Here is a 26,135-nt window from a genome sequence, read left to right as displayed (position 1 = left end):
TGATACCAATGATGGAGCACTATTGCTGCCACTGACACCAATGATGGAGCACTATTCCTCCCACTGACACCAATGATGGGGCATTATTTCTCCCACTGACACCAATGATGGGGCACTATTCCTCCCAATGACACCAATGATGGGGTACTATTCCTCCCACTGACACCAATGATGGTGCACTATTCCTTTCACTGACACCAATGATGGAGCACTATTACTCCCACTGACACCAATGATAGGGCATTATTCCTCCCAATGACACCAATGATGGGGTACTATTCCTTCCACTGACACCAATGATGGGGCACTATTCCTCCCACTGACACCAATGATGGGGCACTATTCATCCCACTGACACCAATGATGGGGCATTATTCCTCCCACTGATACCAATGATGGGGCAATATTCCTCCCACTAACACCAGCAATGGAGCACTATTCCGCCTCCTAATACCAAAGATGCAATTGTTTACTCCCACTGACACCAGGACATTTTCTACTTCCAATGGCCACATTCCAGCCCCCCTAAAGTCTGGAGAACAATAAACAGGCCCTGTGTTTAGAAATTTTGGAGACCCCTGGGCTAGATGAGTGGGTTAGAGCATCTCCAAAACTGCAGCTCTTGCGGGATGTTCCTTGTCTGCAGTGGTCAGGACCAACCAAACGTGGTCCAAGGAAGGAAAACCGGCCAAGGCTCATTGGTGCAGGTGGGGAGCAAATGCTGGCTTTTATAGTTCCACCCAATAGAAGAGCTACTGGAGCTCAGATTGCTGAAAAAGTGAATGCTGCTTCTGAAAGAAAGGTTTTAGAACACAAATCACCGCAGTTTGTTGCGTATGGGCCGGCGTAGCTGCAGACCAGTCAGGGTGCCCATGGTGACCCAAGCCCATAGCCAAAAGCGCCTACAACTGGCACCTGAGCATCACGTCAGTTGGACGTGCAGTTGGGACAGTTCAGGCCACAGGCAGTGAGGTCAGCAAACAGGTATAAGTTTGGTCCAGGCAACAGCCAGACACGTGGTCAATAAACAGGTCAGGGTTAGTCCAGGCGGCAGACAGGGATTGGGATTTCTTTTGCTCTGTGATTGGTTATCCACGGCTATATAAGCAATCATTTCTGACAACTCTTAGCTGCCCTGTATCATGTGATCACTGTGACCAATGTATATATATACTGTGCCCTGTACCATATATATATATATACATACATACACACATATACACACACACACATATACATATATAGTATAAGCAATCATTTCTGACAACTCTTTGCTGCATTCATGCAGCCATTGGGAAATACTGTGATTGGCCACAGCTATCACATGGTACAGGGCTGCCATGACTGGCCCTGTACCATGTGGTCACTGTAGCCAATCACAGAGATCACAGAAGTAAGCAATGGCTTCATGAATAATAGCCATTGTTTACTACTGGACATGTGATCGCTTTGATTGGTGACAGCGATCACATGGTACCAGGGCAGAGTGTCCCGAAACACCTGTGTCCGGTGCACACAGAGGTCACGGATCGCACCACTGTGCAACCCCAGGGGCACTTACGAGGCGAAGTTTTGGGAGGACATTCGGGTAAGTCCTAAAACAACGTTTGTCCTGCCCGGCCACTGTACATACACAGCGAGGTGAGACAAGTATTGTTCTTGGGAAACGTACTCCTCCCAGAACCCCGCCTCTTGTGCACTCTTGGCGCGATCTGTGAACGCCGTGTCCACTGATAACAACGGATCACCGATTGGCCGCTGTACTTTGCCCTGGTAAGTTGTTAAATAAAAGGAGAATCTGACCAAAACAATATACGTGTCGAGATTCCGGATTTTTATTAATTCAGATGATATATTATGAATATATGAATTTTATGAATTCATTCCAATGAACAGACAATAATAGGAATCCTTTATTCCAATCACATATTTGTATAAATCACATTGAAATCACAGCTGACTGACAATTCAGAATGATCCAATGGGACAACAAGCCGGCTTCTTTATTACAGGAAATGATGAGCATTAACCAACCCAAAGATTCATCGGCAAAAGACAAATTCTGATTGGCTGCTGAGGGTCTCTGCAGTTTGTACATCAAGCTTTTATGTGCTGACTTTGTTATGGAAGATCTGTTGTCACTGGAGGGGATCTATGAATGCGGGGTCTGGGGAGAGCGGATATAGTGAATGTGGGGTCCGGGGAGAGCGAATATAGTGAATGCGATATAGTGTCTAAGAAGGTTATCTTTCCCACTGAAATCTTTTCCGCACTCTGAACATACATAAGGGCGCTCGCCTGTGTGAAGTCTCTGGTGTGAAATAAGTTTTTCTTTTCACAAGAAACGTTTCTCGCACTCTGAACATGAGAAGGGGAGTTCACCCGTGTGCAATTTCTGATGATAATTAAGGCTTGTTTTGTGACTGAAAGATTCCCCACACTCAGAACAACAATACGGACACTCACCTGTGTGAACTCTGGTGCGAAAGAAGTATGGATTTTCGAGGGAAACGTTTCCCACACTCTGAAAATGGGAAAGGAAGCTCGCCCTTGTGACCTTCCAGGTGTATATGAAGGTCTTCCTCATTGAGGAAACATTTCCTGCACACTGAACACGAGAAAGGATGCTCTACCTTGTGACCTTCTAAATGTTTATGACGGTCTTTGTTGGTGAAACATTTCCCGCACTCTCAACACAAGAAAGGACGTTTGCCTTTGTGAACTTCTAAATGTGTATGAAGGTTTTCTTTGATGGTGAAACGTTCCCCGCACTCTTTACACGAGAAACGATGCTCTACATTGTGACCTTCCAGGTGTTTATAAAGGTCTTCTTTCTTGGTGAAACGTTTCCTGCACCGTGGACACGAAAAAGGACGGTCCCTTGTGTGAGTTCTCTTGTGTATAAGAAGGAATCCTATCTGAGTGAAACTTTTCCCGCACTCTGAACATAAATGGGGGCGCTCGCTCTCGTGATTTCTCTTGTGCGCGAAAAGTGCCCTGTTATCAGTGAAAGATTCCCCACACATCGAACATAGAAATGATAGTTCACATTTGTAAAAACCTTTCTGCCTCCATGGAGATTTCTTTTGATTAGATGTAGCTGTTGTACGATCCACACGGTGAGAACTCGGTTTATCACAAGAGTCCCCGGAATTAGAGGGATCCATTGAGTTCTCCAAAGGGTAAGGTCTACCATGTAGATTGACTTCTGGAGAAAATTCTGCTTTGTAGTTGTGAGATAAAATACAATGTCCCTTGGAAGTACTTCGAACATAATGTCCACCTGTGGAAGGGAATTGTCCGATTTTGTATATTGAGAATGTTTTACATTTTTTAGTACATACTGTATATGCTGGGCTAGAGGTCAAACATTTCATAGGTTTTTGGTGTGCATCTAGGAGCAAACAGATTAACTGTGATTGTGCATGATGTCCAGGATCTCCTCCTCAATTGTTGGGGACATGACGTTCTACTGAGGAATGGAGATGGACCTTTCATATGGTGTCCAGTATCTCCTCCTCATTTGTTGTGAACATGACGTTATATTGAGGAATGGAGATGGACCTTTCATATGGTGTCCAGTATCTCCTCCTCAATTGTTGGGAACATGACGTTCTACTAAGGAATGGAGATGGACCTTTCATATGGTGTACAGTATCTCCTCCTCATTTGTTGGGAACGTGACGTTATATTGAGGAATGGAGATGGACCTTCCATATGGTGTCCAGTATCTCCTCATTTGTTGGGAACATGACATTATATTGAGGAATGGAGATGGACCTTTCATATGGTGTCCAGTATCTCCTCCTCATTTGTTGGGAACATGACGTTATATTGAGGAATGGAGATGGACCTTTCATATGGTGTCCAGTATCTCCTCATTTGTTGGGAACATGACGTTATATTGAGGAATGGAGATGGACCTTTCATATGGAGTACAGTATCTCCTCATTTGTTGGGAACATGACGTTCTACTGAGGAATGGAGATGGACCTTTCATATGTTGTCCAGTATCTCCTCCTCATTTGTTGGGAACATGACGTTATATTGAGGAATGGAGATGGACCTTTCATATGATGTCCAGTATCTCCTCCTCATTTGTTGGGAACATGACATTATATTGAGGAATGGAGATGGACCTTTCATATGGTGTCCAGTATCTCCTCCTCAATTGTTGGGAACATGACGTTCTACTGAGGAATGGAGATGGACCTTTCATATGGTGTACAGTATCTCCTCCTCATTTGTTGGGAACGTGACGTTATATTGAGGAATGGAGATGGACCTTTCATATGGTGTCCAGTATCTCCTCATTTGTTGGGAACATGACGTTATATTGAGGAATGGAGATGGACCTTTCATATGGAGTACAGTATCTCCTCAATTGTTGGGAACATGACGTTCTACTGAGGAATGGAGATGGACCTTTCATATGGTGTCCAGTATCTCCTCCTCATTTGTTGGGAACATGACGTTATATTGAGGAATGGAGATGGACCTTTCATATGATGTCCAGTATCTCCTCCTCATTTGTTGGGAACATGACGTTATATTGAGGAATGGAGATGGACCTTCCATATGGTGTCCAGTATCTCCTCCTCATTTGTTGGGAACATGACGTTATATTGAGGAATGGAGATGGACCTTTCATATGGTGTCCAGTATCTCCTCCTCAATTGTTGGGAACATGACGTTCTACTGAGGAATGGAGATGGACCTTTCATATGGTGTACAGTATCTCCTCCTCATTTGTTGGGAACGTGACGTTATATTGAGGAATGGAGATGGACCTTCCATATGGTGTCCAGTATCTCCTCATTTGTTGGGAACATGACGTTATATTGAGGAATGGAGATGGACCTTCCATATGGTGTCCACTATCTCCTCCTCATTTGTTGGGAACGTGACGTTATATTGAGGAATGGAGATGGACCTTTCATATGGAGTACAGTATCTCTTCATTTGTTGGGAACATGACGTTCTACTGAGGAATGGAGATGGACCTTTCATATTGTGTCCAGTATCTCCTCCTCAATTGTTGGGAACATGACGTTCTACTGAGGAATGGAGATGGACCTTTCATATGGTGTACAGTATCTCCTCCTCATTTGTTGAGAACGTGACGTTATATTGAGGAATGGAGATGTACGTTCCATATGGTGTCCAGTATCTCCTCATTTGTTGGGAACATGATGTAATATTGAGGAATGGAGATGGACCTTTCATATGGTGTCCAGTATCTCCTCCTCATTTGTTGGGAACATGACGTTATACTGAGGAATGGAGATGGACCTTCCATATGGTGTCCAGTATCTCCTCCTCATTTGTTGGGAACGTGACGTTATATTGAGGAATGGAGATGGACCTTTCATATGGAGTACAGTATCTCCTCATTTGTTGGGAACATGATGTTCTACTGAGGAATGGAGATGGACCTTTCATATAGTGTCCAGTATCTCCTCCTCATTTGTTGGGAACATGACGTTATATTGAGGAATGGAGATGGACCTTCCATATGGTGTACAGTATTTCCTCCTCATTTGTTGGGAACATGACGTTATATTGAGGAATGGAGATGGACCTTTCATATGGTGTCCAGTATCTCCTCCTCAATTGTTGGGAACATGACGTTCTACTGAGGAATGGAGATGGACCTTTCATATGGTGTCCAGTATCTCCTCCTCATTTGTTGGGAACGTGACGTTATATTGAGGAATGGAGATGGACCTTCCATATGGTGTCCAGTATCTCCTCATTTGTTGGGAACATGACGTTATATTGAGGAATGGAGATGGACCTTTCATATGGTGTCCAGTATGTCCTCCTCATTTGTTGGGAACATGACGTTATATTGAGGAATGGAGATGGACCTTTCATATGGAGTACAGTATCTCCCCATTTGTTGGGAACATGACGTTATATTGAGGAATGGAGATGGACCTTTCATATGATGTCCAGTATCTCCTCCTCATTTGTTGGGAACATGACGTTATATTGAGGAATGGAGATGGACCTTCCATATGGTGTCCAGTATCTCCTCCTCATTTGTTGGGAACATGACGTTATATTGAGGAATGTAGATGGACCTTTCATATGGTGTCCAGTATCTCCTCCTCAATTGTTGGGAACATGACGTTCTACTGAGGAATGGAGATGGACCTTTCATATGGTGTACAGTATCTCCTCCTCATTTGTTGGGAACGTGACGTTATATTGAGGAATGGAGATGGACCTTCCATATGGTGTCCAGTATCTCCTCATTTGTTGGGAACATGACGTTATATTGAGGAATGGAGATGGACCTTCCATATGGTGTCCAGTATCTCCTCCTCATTTGTTGGGAACGTGACGTTATATTGAGGAATGGAGATGGACCTTTCATATGGAGTACAGTATCTCCTCATTTGTTGGGAACATGACGTTCTACTGAGGAATGGAGATGGACCTTTCATATGGTGTCCAGTATCTCCTCCTCAATTGTTGGGAACATGACGTTCTACTGAGGAATGGAGATGGACCTTTCATATGGTGTACAGTATCTCCTCCTCATTTGTTGAGAACGTGATGTTATATTGAGGAATGGAGATGTACGTTCCATATGGTGTCCTGTATCTCCTCATTTGTTGGGAACATGATGTTATATTGAGGAATGGAGATGGACCTTTCATATGGTGTCCAGTATCTCCTCCTCATTTGTTGGGAACATGACGTTATATTGAGGAATGGAGATGGACCTTCCATATGGTGTCCAGTATCTCCTCCTCATTTGTTGGGAACGTGACGTTATATTGAGGAATGGAGATGGACCTTTCATATGGAGTACAGTATCTCCTCATTTGTTGGGAACATGATGTTCTACTGAGGAATGGAGATGGACCTTTCATATAGTGTCCAGTATCTCCTCCTCATTTGTTGGGAACATGACATTATATTGAGGAATGGAGATGGACCTTTCATATGATGTCCAGTATCTCCTCCTCATTTGTTGGGAACATGACGTTATATTGAGGAATGGAGATGGACCTTCCATATGGTGTACAGTATCTCCTCCTCATTTGTTAGGAACATGACGTTATATTGAGGAATGGAGATGGACCTTTCATATGGTGTCCAGTATCTCCTCCTCAATTGTTGGGAACATGACGTTCTACTGAGGAATGGAGATGGACCTTTCATATGGTGTCCAGTATCTCCTCCTCATTTGTTGGGAAGGTGACGTTATATTGAGGAATGGAGATGGACCTTTCATATGGTGTCCAGTATCTCCTCATTTGTTGGGAACGTGACGTTATATTGAGGAATGGAGATGGACCTTTCATATGGAGTACAGTATCTCCTCATTTGTTGGGAACATGACGTTCTACTGAGGAATGGAGATGGACCTTTCATATGGTGTCCAGTATCTCCTCCTCAATTGTTGGGAACATGACGTTCTACTGAGGAATGGAGATGGACCTTTCATATGGTGTACAGTATCTCCTCCTCATTTGTTGAGAACGTGACGTTATATTGAGGAATGGAGATGTACGTTCCATATGGTGTCCAGTATCTCCTCATTTGTTGGGAACATGATGTTATATTGAGGAATGGAGATGGACCTTTCATATGGTGTCCAGTATCTCCTCCTCATTTGTTGGGAACATGACGTTAAATTGAGGAATGGGGATGGACCTTCCATATGGTGTCCAGTATCTCCTCCTCAATTGTTGGGAACATGACGTTCTACTGAGGAATGGAGATGGACCTTTCATATGGTGTCCAGTATCTCCTCCTCATTTGTTGGGAACGTGACGTTATATTGAGGAATGGAGATGGACCTTCCATATGGTGTCCAGTATCTCCTCATTTGTTGGGAACATGACGTTATATTGAGGAATGGAGATGGACCTTTCATATGGTGTTCAATATCTCCTCCTCATTTGTTGGGAACGTGACGTTATATTGAGGAATGGAGATTGACCTTTCATATGGAGTACAGTATCTCCTCATTTGTTGGGAACATGACATTATATTGAGGAATGGAGATGGACTTTTCATATGATGTCCAGTATCTCCTCCTCATTTGTTGGGAACATGACGTTATATTGAGGAATGGAGATGGACCTTCCATATGGTGTACAGTATCTCCTCCTCATTTGTTGGGAACATGACGTTATATTGAGGAATGGAGATGGACCTTTCATATGGTGTCCAGTATCTCCTCCTCATTCGTTGGGAACATTGGGTAGTCTGGTTCTAGATGACTTAGTATATTACCGAAAGAAATGAGTAGATGTGCTTCTTAATTCAAAATATAAAAATGGCTATTAATAGTTGTAGGGGAAAAGACTGTAGAATGTTGATCTGGGTAGTTATCTGAATGCCTTTTGGGATCAGGAGGAGATAAGGCTGAGCTGTATATGGACATCCCGTCTTCTTCCATTATGAATTTTTTTAACCTTTCTTCAACTGATGTAACAATGTAAATTTATACACGTAGAAGTGAAATTCAAATGTGAACTGTTTCTGCATTTAGTGTTTATTACTTACACATGTCCATATGTAGAGAAGATTCCTCCGGTTTACTTTCCATAATCATCTCCCCCTCCTCCATAGACTGCTGATCTCCACTCACCAACGTCTCTTCTTCTTCCTCTTTAATCTCATTTTTGATATCTTTCAATTCTTCACCCTAAACATGATGAAATACATTTGTAAAAAAAAATAAACAAGTGATTACATTGAAGAATGTCAACTCATAGCTCTTTAGGTCTCCATGCTCAGTCTCACAGACCTGATAATGGTGGGGTATGGTATGATCTTCCTGTGTGGAATCCCGGGAATGGAGAGGATGGGAACATCTCTCTGGTGGGTTCCCATTATTGGATCCATCTGTAGGAAACACACACACTGACTGAATCCATTGTATCTATGTGTTTATCAGATGATGGGGGATCTAGGTGGACCTTCTGTACTGTACCTTTCTCCACTGTGTTCCTTGGAAACATACTGAAGAATGGAGATGAACCTTTCATATGGTGTCCAGTATCTCCTCATTTGTTGGGAACATGATGTTATATTGAGGAATGGAGATGGACCTTTCATATGGTGTCCAGTATCTCCTCATATGTTGGGAACATGACGTTATATTGAGGAATAGAGATGAACCTTTCATATGGTGTCCAGTATCGCCTCCTCATTTGTTGGGAACATGACGTTATATTGAGGAATGGAGATGGACCTTTCATATGGTGTCCAGTATCTCCTCCTCATTTGTTGGGAACGTGACGTTATATTGAGGAATGGAGATGGACCTTTCATATGGTGTCCAGTATCTCCTCCTCTTTTGTTGGGAACGTGACGTTATATTGAGGAATGGAGATGGACCTTTCATATGGTGTCCAGTATCTCCTCCTCATTTGTTGGGAACATTGGGTAGTCGGGTTCTAGCTGACTTAGTATATTACCAAAAGAAATGAGTAGATGTGCTTCTTAACCACTTCCAGTCCGGACACTTTTATCCCGTTCCTGACCAGGGCAATTTTCAGCTTTTAGTGCTATCACACTTTGAATGACAATTGCGCGGTCATGCAACACTGTACCCATATTAATTTTTTACCATTTTTTTGAGACAGATTAAACTTTATTTTGGTGGTATTTATTCACCGCTGGGATTATTATTTTTTTTGCTATGTAAATGAAATCGTAAAAAATTTTTGAAAAAAAGTGTTTTTCTTATAAAATTTTGCAAATAAATAATATTTCATCATAAATCTTAGCCAAAATTTATTCCGTTATCTTTTTAGTAAAAAAAAGAAAAAAGCCATATTAGTTTATAACCAAAAATTATAATTTTTAAACTTTTTTTTTACATTTTTTTTTTCTTATATTATTATTTATTTTATAATTTATTTATTTTTTTACATACTGTCACCCTAGCAGTACAGTGTCACCATGGTGACACTGTACTACTTTTGGGGGGTGATGAAGATTTTTTTTTTATTTTACACTGATTGCTTTTACACCCATATAGGATGTAAAAGCAATCATTTCTCTTTCTCCCTGTCTCCATTCTTGCAGCCACTGAGAACTACTGAGTGAGCTGTGATTGGTCACAGCTTGTCACATGGTACAAGGCTGTTGTTAATAGCCTTTTACCATGTGACCTCTGTGATCATTCACAGATTTCACAAATAGTAAGCAATGATGTCACAAGTGACATCTTGCTTACTACTTTGCATGTGATCACTGATTGGCCAATCAGCGATCACATGATTGGGACCTCAAACAGAGGTCCCATCCGACGATCAGTGTTTCACTGTGTCCGAAGGACATTGCGGGCACCGGATCGCGGTGCTGCGCTCACCCAGGCAGCGAGCACAAGCAGGGTGCGGGGAGGCCGTTTATAAATGGCCACCCAACCCTGCAGTGCCATCGTCCGGCCGTTTATATACAACGGATGGTCGGGAAGTGGTTAATTCAAAATATAAAAATGGCTATTAATAGTTGTAGGGAAAAAGACTGTAGAATGTTGATCTGGGGAGTTATCTGATTGCCTTTTGGGATCAGGAGGAGATAAGGCTGAGCTTTATATGGACATCACGTCTTCTTCCACTATGAATTTTTTTAACCTTTCTTCAACTGATGTAACAATGTAAATACATACTTTATACACGTAGAAGTGAAATGCAAATGTGAACTGTTTCTGCATTTAGTGTTTATTACTTACACATGTCCATATGTAGAGAAGATTCCTCCAGTTTAGCTTCCATAATCATCTCCCCCTCCTCCATAGACTGCTGATCTTCACCCACCAACGTCTCTTCTTCTTCCTCTTTAATCTCATTTTTGATATCTTTCAGTTCTTCACCCTAAACTCAAAACATGATGGAATACATTTGTAAAAAAAAAAATAAACAAGTGATTACATAGAAGAATGTCAATTCATAGCTCTTTAGGTCTCCATGCTCAGTCTCACAGACCTGATAATGGTGGGGGATGGTGTGATCTTCCTGTGTGGAATCCCGGGAATCGAGAGGACGGGCACACCTCTCTGGTGGGTTCTCATTATTAGATCCATCTGTAGGAAACACACACACTGACTGAATCCATTGTTTCTATGTGTTTATCAGATGATGGAAGATCTAGGTGGACCTTCTGTACTGTACCTTTCTCCACCGTGTTCCTTGGAAACATACAGAAGAATGGAGATGGACCTTTCATATGGTGTCCAGTATCTCCTCCTCATTTGTTGGGAACGTGACGTTATATTGAGGAATGGAGATGGACCTTTCATATGGTGTCCTGTATCTCCTCCTCATTTGTTGGGAACATGACGTTATACTGAGGAATGGAGATGGACCTTTCATATGGTGTCCAGTATCTCCTCCTCATTTACTGGTGACATGACGTTATATTGAGGAATGGAGATGGACCTTTCATGTGGTGTCCAGTATCTCCTCCTCATTTGTTGGGAACATGACGTTATATTGAGGAATGGAGATGGACCTTTCATGTGGTGTCCAGTATCTCCTCCTCATTTGTTGGGAACATGACGTTATATTGAGGAATGGAGATGGACCTTTCATATGGTGTCCGGTATCTCCTCCTCATTTGTTGGGAACATGACGTTATATTGAGGAATGGAGAAGGACCTTTCATATGGTGTCCAGTATCTCCTCCTCATTTGTTGGGAACATGACGTTATATTGAGGAATGGAGATGGACTTTTCATATGGTGTACAGTATCTCCTCCTCATTTGATGGAACATTGGATCGTGTGGTAAATATGATTATTTTCTAATGGTGAGGACTGGAGATTATACTTTTATATTGTGTACAGTATATTGGGACGGTGGGGTAGGTGCACTGATGGTGCTTTTACTGTCAGCAGTTAGTGTTTCTTTCCTGTACAGGAGCATGTGACCTTAGTATTTTGAATAAGAGCAGCATAGCTTGACCTTAATTGTAAGAAACCTTTCTTTATACTCATAGAAGTAAAACGCAAATGTGAGCTATTTGTGCATTTAGTGTTTATTACTTACACATGTCTATATGTAGAGAAGATTCCTCCGCTTTACTTTCCATAATCATCTCCCCCTCCTCCATAGACTGCTGATCTCCACTCACCAACGTCTCTTCTTCTTTCTCCTCTTTAATCTCAACTTTGATGTCTTCCAGTTCTTCATTCTGAACCCCAAAGATGATGGAATACATTGGTAAGAAGGAACAAGAGATTACATAAAAGAATGTCCTCTCATATCTTAGAATACATTTTTAGGTCTCCATGCTCAGCCCCGCCTACCTGATGATGGTGAGAGATGGGAGAGATGGTGTGACTTACCTGTATGGAATCCCGGGAATACAGAGGACGGGGACATCTCTCTGGTGGGTTCCCATTACTGGATCCCTCTACCTGATGATGGTGGGGGATGGTGTGACCTTCCTGTGTGGAATCCTGGGAATACAGAGGATGGGGACATCTCTCTGGTGGGTTACCATTACTGGATCCATCTGTAGGAAACACACATACTGACTGAATCCATTGTTTCTATGTGTTTATCAGATGATGGGGGATCTAGGTGGACCCTCCATACTGCTCTCTCCTTTACAATAAAGTCTCCTCTTACCTGGTGATGTGAGGGGCGGCTGATTGTCCATCATGACGTCCTTGTAGAGGTCCTTGTGTCCTTCTAAATACTCCCACTCCTCCATGGAGAAATAGACAGTGACACCCTGACACCTTATAGGAACCTGACACACACAATGATACAGTCACCATCCAGACACATCCCTTGTCTGTTACTGGAGAATGACCCAGAATTCACGGCACCAATCACCTCTCCTGTCAGCAAATCAATGATCTTCTGGGTGACTTCTAGAATCTTCTTGGCACTGGTTCCCTCTGTTGTCAGGCTGTGAGGTGGAGGCACTGTGATGGGTGATGTCCCCTGGAGACGGCTGCTGGGTGGTGATGGATCTCCAGATATTTCCTTCACTATATTATAATCCTGAGTATAGAGAGAAAGTAACAATTATCACCACAGACTTCCCAGAATCCTCCTCACCTCTCCGGTCAGGTCTGTGTTTTATTAATAGAGATGAGAGTGATGTCATGTGACCTCCCAGAATCCTCCTCACCTCTCCGGTCAGGTCTGTGTTTTATTAATAGAGATGAGAGTGATGTCATGTGACCTCCCAGAATCCTCCGCACCTCTCATGATTTATAGAGGACTCTCCTCTCTTTAGACGTATAATAAATTGAGAATCTCGTAATGGAATACATTTCTGCACAGTTCCGAGCACTGTTATTTTTGGTTTGGATTGAATGGAAAGAGTTAGAACTTCTTTTAAGGTATTGTTCTTGTGACATTAATGAGGTATGGGTAGAAATCACCCTTTTTCTTGCTAAAAGTTGCTTTTGTCTGTAGGGTTAGCAACAAAAAGAGTATCTATTATTCATACATTATAACATAAGAGACTCTAGATAGACAGTTGGATAAATGGTTCTACATTTAGGACGTATCCGGTCTATAAACCAGAGGCTCTGGATGGACGGTTGGATAAATGGTTCTATATTTAGGACGTATCCGGTCTATAAACCAGAGGCTCTGGATGGACGGTTGGATAAATGGTTCTATATTTAGGACGTATCCGGTCTATAAACCAGAGGCTCTGGATGGACGGTTGGATAAATGGTTCTATATTTAGGATGTATCTGGTCTATAAACTAGAGGCTCTCGATGGATGGTTGGATAAATGGTTCATGATGGTGGACATGACCATGGAGGAAGAGGACGGACTTGACGGGTTTACTGGGTGTAAATATAAAATAAGATCTTATTACCTCCTCTGCTTCCAGTTCCAGCAATGTCTCCTCTCTACTTCCTCCTGAATCACTTCTCAGCCGGAACTTCCTGTCTGCATCTTACATCACTTCCTGTCTGTGTGTTCCATTGGCAATAAATGTATCTGGAGGCAATCTTTGCAGTTTTCACAATCAGACCGATTGTTGGAAAATGTGAATGTTTTGGTTCTTGAAGAGAATTAAAATTTAAAAAAAAAAAAGCCCAGGAAAGGAAATCCTTGGAACTGTGTTTATTAATTGTCTATGAAACAAGAAAGATAACTGACTGAATGTGAACCCCAGTTTTTGACATCGGTCTCCAACGGTTTTGATGGCCATTCTCACCTCTAGGACTATTCAGAGAAAAGTCAGTGAAATGGCCTTTCACTTTCGGGAGGTGGTACCACCAGCAAACACGACCTGTTCAAGGGATTCAGGCCGTGCTGCAACTGCCCTGTAACCATGATGGTGAGGCGGTGGGTCAGCATTTTGAGGGTCGAGCCGGTGAGGAGGTGGTATATATTATTTTCTTACTGCTTGTTAAACACACTGACATTCCATGCCGATCACTTCTTAGGGGGGCAACACTACAGCCCCACGTGTGAATTCACCTGTCTTGTCACATGTGCACAGCTACCACCTCAGATTGTATGTAGAGCTCTGGCCAAACGTTTTGGGGATGACACCAATATTAATTCTCACAAAGTCCTCTTCCGTGTTTTTAGATCTTTTTGTCAGATGTTACTCTGGTATACTGAGGTATAATTACAACCATTCCATACGTGTCCAAGGGTTTTATTGACAAAGTTTAATCATCATTTACAACGTTCACCCTTCTTTTTGAAGACCTCTCCCTGGTAGCCCGTTCTAGCACAATCAATGCTTGGAGTTGGTCAGAATTTGTGTTTTTTTTTTCTGTTCACCCGCCTCTTGAGGATTGACCACAAGTTCTCAATGGGATTGAGGTCTGAGGAGTTTCCTGGCCATGCACCCAAAATTTCGATGTTTTGCTCCCCAAGCCACTTAGTCATCACTTTTGCTGTATGGCAAGGTGCTCCATCATGGTGGAAGAGGCATTGTTCCTCACCAAACTGTTCTTGGATGGTTGGGAGAAGTTTCTTTCGGAGGATGATGGACCTGTTGAAGTTCAAGTGTTGAAAGCAGAACAAACAGCCAAGTGTAAGGATTTGTGTGGCACTGACAAGGGCCAAATGAAGTCCACTGTAATGGCTAGACCAGTCGTCTCCAAACTGAGCCCCCCTTGCCTGCCTTTCTCCAGTCCATGGGGAACTTTTCCTTCCACCGACCCCAATACCCACAAGACACTATTCCTCCCACTGACCCCAACAATGGGCCAATATTCCTGCTACCAATCTGAACAGTGGGGCGCTATTTCTCCCATTTACGCCAATGATCAGGCTAGGGTGGCCACCTCATCCTTTTAAACCCAAACACATATTAATTATACGGGTTGTATTGGCTGATTAGGTTGGTAAATAAACTCGCTTAGTGCCTTAATGAATTAAATTAGCCTCAGAACCCGTGTCATTAATATGTGTTTGGGTTTAAAGGGATGAGGTGGCCACCCTAGATGGGGCACTATTCTGCACACCGACATCAATGATGGGGCACTACTCCTCCTACTGACACCAATGATGGGGCACTATTCCTCTCACTGACACCAATGATGGGGCACTATTCCTTCCACTAATACCAATGATGGGGCACTATTCCTCCCAATGACAACAATGATGGGGCACTATTCCTCCCAATGACACCAATGATGGGGCACTATTCCTCCCACTGACACCAGTGATGGGGCACTATTCCTCCCACTAATACCAATGATGGGGCATTATTCCTCCCACTAATACCAATGATGGGGCACTATTCTTCCCACTGATAGCAATGGTGGGGCACTATTCCTCCCACTGATGCCAATGATGGGGCATTATTCATCCTAATGACACCAATGATGGGGCACTATTCCTCCCACTGACACCAATGATGGAGCACTATTCCTCCCACTGATACCAATGATGGGGCACTATTCCTCCCACTGACACCAATGATGGGGCATTATTCCTCTCACTGACACCAATGATGGGGCACTATTCCTCCCACTGACACCAATGATGGGGCACTATTCCTCCCACTGACACCAATGATGGGGCACTATTCCTCCCACTGATACCAATGATGGGGCACTATTCCTCCCACTGATACCAATGATGGGGCACTATTCCTCCTGATACCAATGATGGGGCACTATTCCTCCCACTGATACCAATGATGGGGCATTATTCCTCTTACTGATACCAATGATGGGGCACTATTCCTCTTACTGATACCAATGATGGGGCACTACTCCTCCCACTGACACCAATGATGGGGCACTATTCCTCTTACTGATATCAATGATGGGGCACTACTCCTCCCACTGACACCAATGATGGGGCACTATTCCTCCCACTGACACCAATGATGGGGCACTATTCCTCCCACTGATACCAATGATGGGGCACTATTCCTCCCACTAATACCAATGATGGGGCACTATTCCTCCCACTGACACCAATGATGGGGCACTATTCCTCCCACTAATACCAATGATGGGGCAATATTCCTCCTACTAATACCAATGATGGGGCACTATTCCTCCCACTGATACCAATGGTGGGGCACTATTCCTCCCACTGACACCAATGATGGGGCACTATTCCTCCAACTGATGCCAATGATGGGGCATTATTCCTCCCAATGATGGGGCACTATTCCTCCCACTGACACTAATGATGGAGCACTATTCCTCCCACTGACACCAATGATGGGGCATTATTTCTCCCACTGACACCAATGATGGGGCACTATTCCTCCCACTGATGCCAATGATGGGGCATTATTCCTCCCAATGATGGGGCACTATTCCTCCCACTGACACTAATGATGGAGCACTATTCCTCCCACTGACACCAATGATGGGGCATTATTTCTCCCACTGACACCAATGATGGGGCACTATTCCTCCCAATGACACCAATGATGGGGCACTATTCCTCCCACTGACACCAATGATGGGGCACTATTCCTCCCACTGATACCAATGATGGGGCATTATTCCTCTTACTGATACCAATGATGGGGCACTATTCCTCTTACTGATACCAATGATGGGGCACTACTCCTCCCACTGACACCAATGATGGGGCACTATTCCTCTTACTGATATCAATGATGGGGCACTACTCCTCCCACTGACACCAATGATGGGGCACTATTCCTCCCACTGACACCAATGATGGGGCACTATTCCTCCCACTGATACCAATGATGGGGCACTATTCCTCCCACTAATACCAATGATGGGGCACTATTCCTCCCACTGACACCAATGATGGGGCACTATTCCTCCCACTAATACCAATGATGGGGCAATATTCCTCCTACTAATACCAATGATGGGGCACTATTCCTCCCACTGATACCAATGGTGGGGCACTATTCCTCCCACTGACACCAATGATGGGGCACTATTCCTCCAACTGATGCCAATGATGGGGCATTATTCCTCCCAATGATGGGGCACTATTCCTCCCACTGACACTAATGATGGAGCACTATTCCTCCCACTGACACCAATGATGGGGCATTATTTCTCCCACTGACACCAATGATGGGGCACTATTCCTCCCACTGATGCCAATGATGGGGCATTATTCCTCCCAATGATGGGGCACTATTCCTCCCACTGACACTAATGATGGAGCACTATTCCTCCCACTGACACCAATGATGGGGCATTATTTCTCCCACTGACACCAATGATGGGGCACTATTCCTCCCAATGACACCAATGATGGGGCACTATTCCTCCCACTGACACCAATGATGGGGCACTATTCCTCCCACTGATACCAATGATGAGACACTATTCCTCACATTGACACCAATGATTCGGCACTATTCCTCCCACTGGCACCAATGATGGGGCACTATTCCTCCCAATGACACCAATGATGGGGCGCTATTCCTCAGTCCAGCCCCCCTAAAGTCTGGAGAACAATAAACTAGCCCTGTGTTTAGAAATTTTGGAGACCCCTGGGCTTGATGACTGGGTTAGAGCATCTCCAAAACTGCAGCTCTTGCGGGATGTTCCTGGTCTGCAGTGGTCAGGACCGACCAAAAGTGATCCAAGGTAGGAAAACCAGCCAAGGCTCATTGATGCAGGTGGGGAGCAAATTCTGGCTTGTATAGTTCCACCCAATAGAAGAGCTACTGGAGCTCAGATTGCTGAAAAAGTGAATGCTGCTTCTGAAAGAAAGGTGAAAGGTGTTGCATATGGGCCGGCGTACCTGCAGACCAGTCAGGGTGCCCATGGTGACCCAACCCCATAACCAAAAGCGCCTACAACTGGCACCTGAGCATCACGTCAGTTGGACGTGCAGTTGGGTCAGTTCAGGCCACAGGCAGTGAGGTCAGCAAACAGGTATAGGATTGGTCCAGGCAACAGCCAGACACGTGGTCAATAAACAGGTCAGGGTTAGTCCAGGCGGCGGGCAGGAATTGGGATTTCTTTTGCTCTGTGATTGGTTATCCACGGCTATATAAGCAATAATTTCTGACATTCATGCAGCTACTGGGAACTACTGTGATAGCTGTGATTGGCCACAGCTACCACATGGTATAGGGTTGCCGTGACTGGCCCTGTACCATGTGATCACTGTGACCAATCACAGAGATCACAGTAGTAAGTAATGGCTTCATGAATAATAGCCATTGTTTACTACTGGACATGTGATCACTCTGATTGGTGACAGCGATCACATGGTACCAGGGCAGATTGGCCCGAAACACCTGTGTCCGGTGCACACAGAGGTCACGGATCGTATCACTGTGCACCCCCAGGGGCACTTACGAGGCGCAGTTTTGGGAGCACATTCGGGTAGGTCCTAAAACAACGTTTGTCCTGCCCGGCCACTGTACATATACAGCGAGGTGAGACAAGTGTTGTTCTTGGGAAACGTACCGGTAGCTCCTCCCAGAACCCCGCCTCTTGTGCACTCTTGGCGCGATCTGTGAACGCCGTGTCCACTGGTAACAACAGATCTCAGATTGGCCGCTGTACTTTGCTCTGGTAAGCGGTTAAATAAAAGGAGATTCTGACCAGAACATTATACGTGTCGAGCTTTCCGGATTGTTATGAATTAAGATTATAGATTATGAATATATGAATTTTATGAGATTTTATGAATTCATTCCAATTAACAGGCAGTAATAGGAATCCTTTATTCCAATCACATATTTGTATAAATCACATTGAAATCACAGCTGACAGTTCAGAATGATCCAATGGGACAACAAGCTGGCTTCTTTATTACAGGAAATGATGAGCATTACCAACCCAAAGATTCATCGGCAAAAGACAAATTCTGATTGGCTGCTGAGGGTCTCTGCAGTTTGTACATCAGTTTTTTGTACGTTGAGTTTGTTACATATATATACACTATATTGCCCGTAGTATTGGCCCGCCGGCCTTTCCATGTACATGACCTTTAATGGCCCCCCAGTCTTGGTCCGTAGGGTTCAATATTGCGTTGGCCCCGCCCTTTCAGCTACAACAGCTTCAACTCTTCTGGGAAGGCCGTCCACAAGGTTTAGGAGGGTGTCTGGGGGAAGGTTGGACCATTCTTCCAGAAGCACATTTGTCAGGTCAGGCACTGATGTCGGGGGAGGAGGCCTGGCTCGCAGCCTCCGCTCTAATTCATCCCAAAGGTGTTCTATGGGGTTGAGGTCAGGACTCTGTGCAGGCCAGTCAAGTTCCTCCACCCCAAACTGGCTCCTCCATGTCTTTATGGACCTTGCTTTGTGCACTGGTGCGCAGTCATGTTGGAACAGGAAGGGGCCATCCCCAAACTCTTCCCACAAAGTTGGGAGCATTAAATTGTCCAAAATGTCACCTTAAGAGTTCCCTTCACTGCAACTAGGGGGCCAAGCCCAAGCCCTGAAAAACAACCCCACACCATAATCCCCCCTCCACCAAACGTTACACTTGGCACAATGCAGTCAGGCAAGTACCGTTCTCCTGGCCGCCGCCAATCCCAGACACGTCCATCGGATTGCCAGACAGAGAAGCGTGATTGGTCACTCCAGAGAACACGCCTCCACTGCTCTAGAGTCCAGTGGCGGCGTGCTTTACACTACGGGATCCGACGCTTTCCATTGCACTTGGTGATGTAAGGCTTGGATGCAGCTGCTCGGCCATGGAAACCCATTCCATGAAGCTCTCTATGCACTGTTGTTGGGCTCATCTGAAGGCCACACCAAGTTTGGAGGTCTTTAGCTATTGACTCTGCAGACATTGGCGACTTCTGCGCACTGTGCGCTTCAGCATGCGCTGACCCCGCCCTGTCATGTGACGTGGCCTACCACTTGGTGGCTAAGTGGCTGTTGTTCCCAGTTGCTTTCACTTTGTTATAATCCCACTAACAGTTGAGCGTGGAATATTTAGTAGCCAGGAAATGTCACGGATGGACTTATTGCACAGGTGGCCACCTATCACGGGACCACGCTTGGAGTCACTGAGCTCCTGAGAGCGACCCATTCTTTCACCAATGTTTGTAGAAGCAGTCTGCATGCCTAGGGGCTTGATTGTATACACCTGGGCCATGGAGGGGATTGGAACACCTGAATCACATGATATGGAGGGGATTGGAACACCTGAATCACATGATATGGAGGGGATTGGAACACCTGAATCATGATATGGAGGGGACTAGAACACCTGAATCACATGATTGGGAGGGGATTGGAACACCTGAATCACATGATGTGGAGGGGATTGGAACACCTGAATCACATGATGTGGAGGAGATTGGAACACCTGAATCACGTGATATGGAGGGGACTGGAACACCTGAATCACATGACTAGGAGGGCGGGGCCAAGACTTCGGGCAATATAGCGTATATTCAGTAAAATGCCGAAACAAAATTGACATTTCATTTGATCACTATAAATTTTAAATTGAAAGAAAAAAAAAACATGGGACCTATTGGCATATTCCTAACTTTCATTAGCAAAGCACAATGGATGGACTCCCTTCCCCCCCCCCCGGATTAGCAGAGAAGTCCATTTACTGATGTGGAAAAAATGTTACACATAAATTCTGTATTCCTCACAAAGAGAGATTGGAAAAGCACATTCCTAGCACATGGCCTGACGTGACGGCATGACGTGTTTTCTGATGTCTAATCAGATTTAGAGTAGAAAGGCTTTCCCGCACTCTGAGCGTGAGAGAGAACACTCATATGGCTGCCTTCTCTGTAGCATTAAACATTTTGCTTCCTCTGTGAATTTTCTTTATATTACTCTGAATATGAGTGCGTGCAAACTGTCAGAAGTCTAGGAAGATCGCACATTTCCTGCACACTGAACTTCAAAAAGCTACATTCTCCTGTGTGAATTCTCTGGTTGGCTTCTGTGGTCTGTTTTTTTTTTTCCCAAGGAAATATTTCCTGCACTACAGATAGGAAAAATAAGGCTCGCCAGCGTAAATTTTCTGGTGTCTAAGAAGATCTGCAACATTGCCCGCAACGTGAATAAAGTACCTCCAGTCCTGAATGTATGTAATGACAAGGGGTGCTGGGATGTACCGATGCTAGCTGCTGAAGGATCTATTGTTGCTGGTGGGAATTTAGCTTTGCGGGGGGAGGGGTCTATTCATGCTGGGGGAGGTCTGTCTGTTGTTGCTGGAGGGGGATCTATCTTTGCGGGGAGGGGGGTTTATTGATGCTGGGGGAAATCTTTTGTTGCTGAAGGGGATCTATCTATGCGGGGGGGTATATTGATGCTGGGGGAGGTCTGTTGTCGCTGGAGGGGATCTATCTTTGCGCGGGGGATCTATTCATGCTGGTGGAGGTCTGCTGTCGCTGAATCAATCTTTGCAGGGAGGGGGAGGTCTATTCCTTCTGGGGGATCTATTGTGGCAGGGGTTGAATCTTATGTTGCTGGAGGCTTCAGGGAGAGCGGATATAGTGAATGCGGGGTCCTGGGAGAGCGGATATAGTGAATGCGGGGTCCTGGGAGAGCGGATATAGTGAATGCGGGGTCCGGGGAGAGCGGATATAGTGAATGCGGGGTCCTGGGAGAGCGGATATAGTGAATGCGGGGTCCTGGGAGAGCGGATATAGTGAATGCGGGGTCCGGGGAGAGCGGATATAGTGAATGCGGGGTCCGGGGAGAGCGGATTTAGTGAATGCGGGGTCCGGGGAGAGCGAATATAGTGAATGCGGGGTCCGGGGAGAGCGGATAAAGTGAATGCGGGGTCCGGGGAGTGCGGATATAGTGAATGCGGGGTCCTGGGAGAGCGGATATAGTGAATGCGGGGTCCAGGGAGAGCGGATATAGTGAATGCGGGGTCCGGGGAGAGCGGATATAGTGAATGCGGGGTCCGGGGAGAGCGGATATAGTGAATGCGGGGTCCTGGGAGAGCGGATATAGTGAATGCGGGGTCCGGGGAAAGCGGATATAGTGAATGCGTGGTCCGGAGAGAGCGGATATAGTGAATGCGTGGTCCGGGGAGAGTGGATATAGTGAATGCAGGGTCCATGGAGAGCGGATATAGTGAATGTGGGGTCCGGGGAGAGCGGATATAGGTAATGCGGGGACTGGGGAGAGCGGATATAGTGAATGTGGGGTCCGGGGTTTAGTAACACTTTATAAATGCACACCTCCCTGTTTGAATTCTCTGATGTCTAAGAAGGTCTACTTCCCGACTGTAACTTTATCCACATACTGAATATTAAAAAAAGTCACATCCCTTTGTGAATTCTCTGGTGTTTAACAAAGTGTTGTTTTATAGTGAAACATTTCCCACACTCTGAACATGAATAGGGACGCTCACCAGTGTGAATTCTCTGATGTATAAGAAGGTTTCCTTTCTCGCTGAAACATTTTCCGCACTCCGGACATGGATAGGGACGCTCACCTGTGTGACTCCTCTGGTGTCTAAGAAGGTTATCTCTCCCATTGAAACCTTTTCCGCACTCTGAACATACATAAGGGCGCTCGCCTGTGTGAAGTCTCTGGTGTGAAATAAGTTTTTCTTTTCGCAAGAAACGTTTTCCACACTCTGAACATGAGAAGGGGAGTTCACCCGTGTGCAATTTCTGATGATAATTAAGGCTTGTTTTGTGACTGAAAGATTCCCCACACTCAGAACAACAATACGGACGCTCACCTGTGTGAACTCTCTGGTGCGAAAGAAGTTTGGATTTTCGAGGGAAACATTTCCCACACTCTGAACATGGGAAAGGAAGCTCACCCTTATGAATCTTTAGATGCTTACGAAGGTTTCCTTTGTTGGCAAACCATTTCTCGCACTCTGGACACGAGAAAGGACGCTCACCCTTGTGACCTTCCAGGTGTTTATGAAGGTCATCTTCGTTGAGGAAACATTTTACGCACTCTGAACATGAGAAGGGACGCTTGCCCTTGTGACCCTCTAAATGTGTATGAAGGTCTTCTTTGATGGTGAAACGTTCCCCGCACTCTGAACACGAGAATGAACGGTCACCCTTGTGACCTTCTAGATGTTTATGAAGGTCCTCTTTCTTGGTGAAACATTTTTTGCACTGTGCACACAAGAAAGGACGGTCCCCTGTGTGAGTTCTCTGGTGTATAAGAAGGAATCCTATCTGAGTGAAACTTTTCCCGCACTCTGAACATAAATGGGGACGCTCGCTCTCATGATTTCTCTTGTGCACAACAAATGCCCTGTTATCAGTGAAAGATTCCCCACACACCGAACATAGAAATGATAGTTCACATTTGTAAACACCTTCCTGGGTGGATGAAGATTTCTTGGGATCAGATGAAGCTGTTGAACGATCCACACGGTGAGAAGTTGGTTTATCACAAGAGTCCCCGGAATTAGAGGGATCCATTGAGTTCTCCAAAGGGTAAGGTCTACCATGTAGATTGACTTCTGGAGAAACTTCTGCTTTGTAGTTGTGAGATAAAATACAATGTCCCTTGGAAGTACTTCGAACATAATGTCCACCTGTGGAAGGGAATTGTCCGATTTTGTATATTGAGAATGTTTTACATTTTTTAGTACATACTGTATATGCTGAGCTAGAGGTCAAACATTTCATAGGTTTTTGGTGTGCATCTAGGAGCAAACAGATTAACTGTGATTGTGCATGATGTCCAGGATCTCCTCCTCAATTGTCGGGAACATGACGTTCTACTGAGGAATGGAGATGGACTTTTCATATGGTGTCCAGTATCTCCACCTCATTTGTTGGGAACATGACGTTATATTGAGGAATGGAGATGGACCTTTCATATGGTGTCCAGTATCTAATTTATTGGGAACATGACGTTATGTTGAGGAATGGAGACGAACCTTTCATATGGTGTCCAGTCTCCTCCTTATTTTTTGATGAGATTTATATATTATTCTTTTAAATGGTGTACAAAACCCACAGTACATTGCACGGTGGGGTAGATACATTGATGATGTTCTGTCAGCAGTAAGGCTTCTTAGCTTTGCCTGTACAGATGAATATGATATTCCCTATTTTGAATGATGGCAGCACAGATCACGCATAATGTTAATTAAAATAAAGGATTAACTTCTGGATGTTTAGGTCAACTCGATAGACATTAATCTTTTTTTAAATGATGTAACAATATAAATACATACTTTATACTCGTAGAAGTAAAATAAAAATGTGAACTGTTTCTGCAATTAGTGTTCATTACTTACTTGTGTCGATATAAAGTGAAGATTCCTCCTGTTCACTCTTCACAATCATCTCCCCCTCCTCCATAGACTGCTGATCTCCACTCACCAACCTCTCTTCATCTTCCTCTTTAATTTCCGCTTTGACGACTTGACCCTAAATTCCAAAGATGATAGAATACATTTAAAAAAAGAAATAAGAGATTAAATAGAAAAATGTCCTCTCATACCTTAGAATTCTTTTTTGAGTTCTGGTTGCTCAGTCCCACCTACCTGATGATGAGGGATGGTGTGATCTTCCTCTGTGGAATCCCGGGAATACAGAGGACGGGGACATCTCTCTGGTGGGTTCCCATGACTGGATCCATCTGTAGGAAACACACACACTGACTGAATCCATTGTTTCTATGTGTTTATCAGATGATGGGGGATCTAGGTGGACCCTCCGTACTGCTCTCTCCTTTACAATAAAGTCTCCTCTTACCCGGTGATGTGAGGGGCTGCTGATTGTCCATCATGACGTCCTTGTAGAGATCCTTGTGTCCTTCTAAATACTCCCACTCCTCCATGGAGAAATAGACAGTGACATCCTGACACCTTATAGGAACCTGACACACACAATGATACAGTCACCATCCAGACACATCCCTTGTCTGTTACTGGAGAATGTCCCAGAATTCCCAGTAACTGCTGGAGATAAAATATGTCACAGTGACGATGGAGGAAGAGGACGGACATGACGATAGAGGAAGAGGACAGGCATGATTATGGAGGAAGAAAATGAACATGACTATGGAGGAAGAAGATGAACATGACTATGGAGGAAGAAGACGGACATGACGATGGAGGAAGAGGACGGACATGACGGGGGAGTTACTGGGTGTATATATAAAATAAGATCTTATTACCTCCTCTGCTGCCAGTCTCAGCAATGTCTCCTCTCTACTTCCTCCTGAATCACTTCTCACCCGGAACTTCCTGTCTGCATCTTACATCACTTCCTGTCTGTGTGTTCCACTGGCGATAAATGCATCTGGAGGCAATCTTCACATTTCTCACAATCAGACCGATTGTTGGAAAACGTGAATGTTTTGGTTCTTGAAGAGAATTAAAATAATAAAAAAAAAAGCCCAGGAAAGGAAATCCTTGGAACTGTGCTTGTGAATTGTCTATGAAACAAAAAAGATAATCGACTGAATGTGAACCCCAGTTTTCGACATCGGTCTCCAACGGTTTTGATGGCCATTCTCACCTCTAGGACTTTGCCTTCACAAAACTAGGGGATGCAGCTATTCAGAGAAAAGTCATTGAAATGGCCTTTCACTTTTGGGAGGTGGTACCACCAGCAAACACGACCTGTAAAAGGGATTCAGGCCGTGCTGCAACTGCCCTGCAACCATGATGGTGAGGCGGTGGGTCAGCATTTTGAGGGTTAGAGCCGGTGGTGAGGAGGTGACATATATTATTTCCTTACTGACTGTTAAACACACTGACATTCCATGCCGATCACTTCTTAGGGGGGCAACACTACAGCCCCACGTGTGAATTCACCTGTCTTGTCAC

At 44.5% G+C, this 26,135-nt stretch overlaps 1 protein-coding gene and 2 pseudogenes across 3 annotated transcripts in view; 1 reads left to right on the top strand and 2 right to left on the bottom strand.

Annotated features, from left to right (window-relative positions):
• Positions 1-26,135, top strand: part of LOC149453334 (uncharacterized) — a 320,806-nt gene that overhangs the window by 122,633 nt on the left and 172,038 nt on the right. The window lies entirely within an intron of this gene.
• On the bottom strand, positions 1,890-14,300 carry LOC149453343 (uncharacterized; annotated as a pseudogene). Its single transcript, XR_016314681.1, has 10 exons — positions 13,826-14,300; positions 12,819-12,989; positions 12,609-12,732; positions 12,323-12,492; positions 12,024-12,168; positions 10,962-11,059; positions 10,709-10,850; positions 8,774-8,871; positions 8,530-8,671; positions 1,890-3,283 (listed from the first exon to the last, which is right to left on the bottom strand). The product of XR_016314681.1 is annotated as an uncharacterized LOC149453343 (transcript).
• Positions 22,579-25,457, bottom strand: LOC149453342 (uncharacterized; annotated as a pseudogene). The gene is made up of 4 exons (XR_016314724.1): positions 25,057-25,457; positions 24,846-24,940; positions 24,597-24,729; positions 22,579-23,885 (listed from the first exon to the last, which is right to left on the bottom strand). The product of XR_016314724.1 is annotated as an uncharacterized LOC149453342 (transcript).

The sequence above is a fragment of the Staurois parvus genome, unplaced genomic scaffold, assembly GCF_062004578.1.
Source record: "Staurois parvus isolate SC_StPar_1 unplaced genomic scaffold, SC_StPar_1.0 ptg000449l, whole genome shotgun sequence".
Lineage (NCBI taxonomy): Eukaryota > Metazoa > Chordata > Amphibia > Anura > Ranidae > Staurois > Staurois parvus.
Note: the sequence above shows the minus strand (reverse complement) of the source record. Positions and strands in the feature narration are given on the sequence as shown.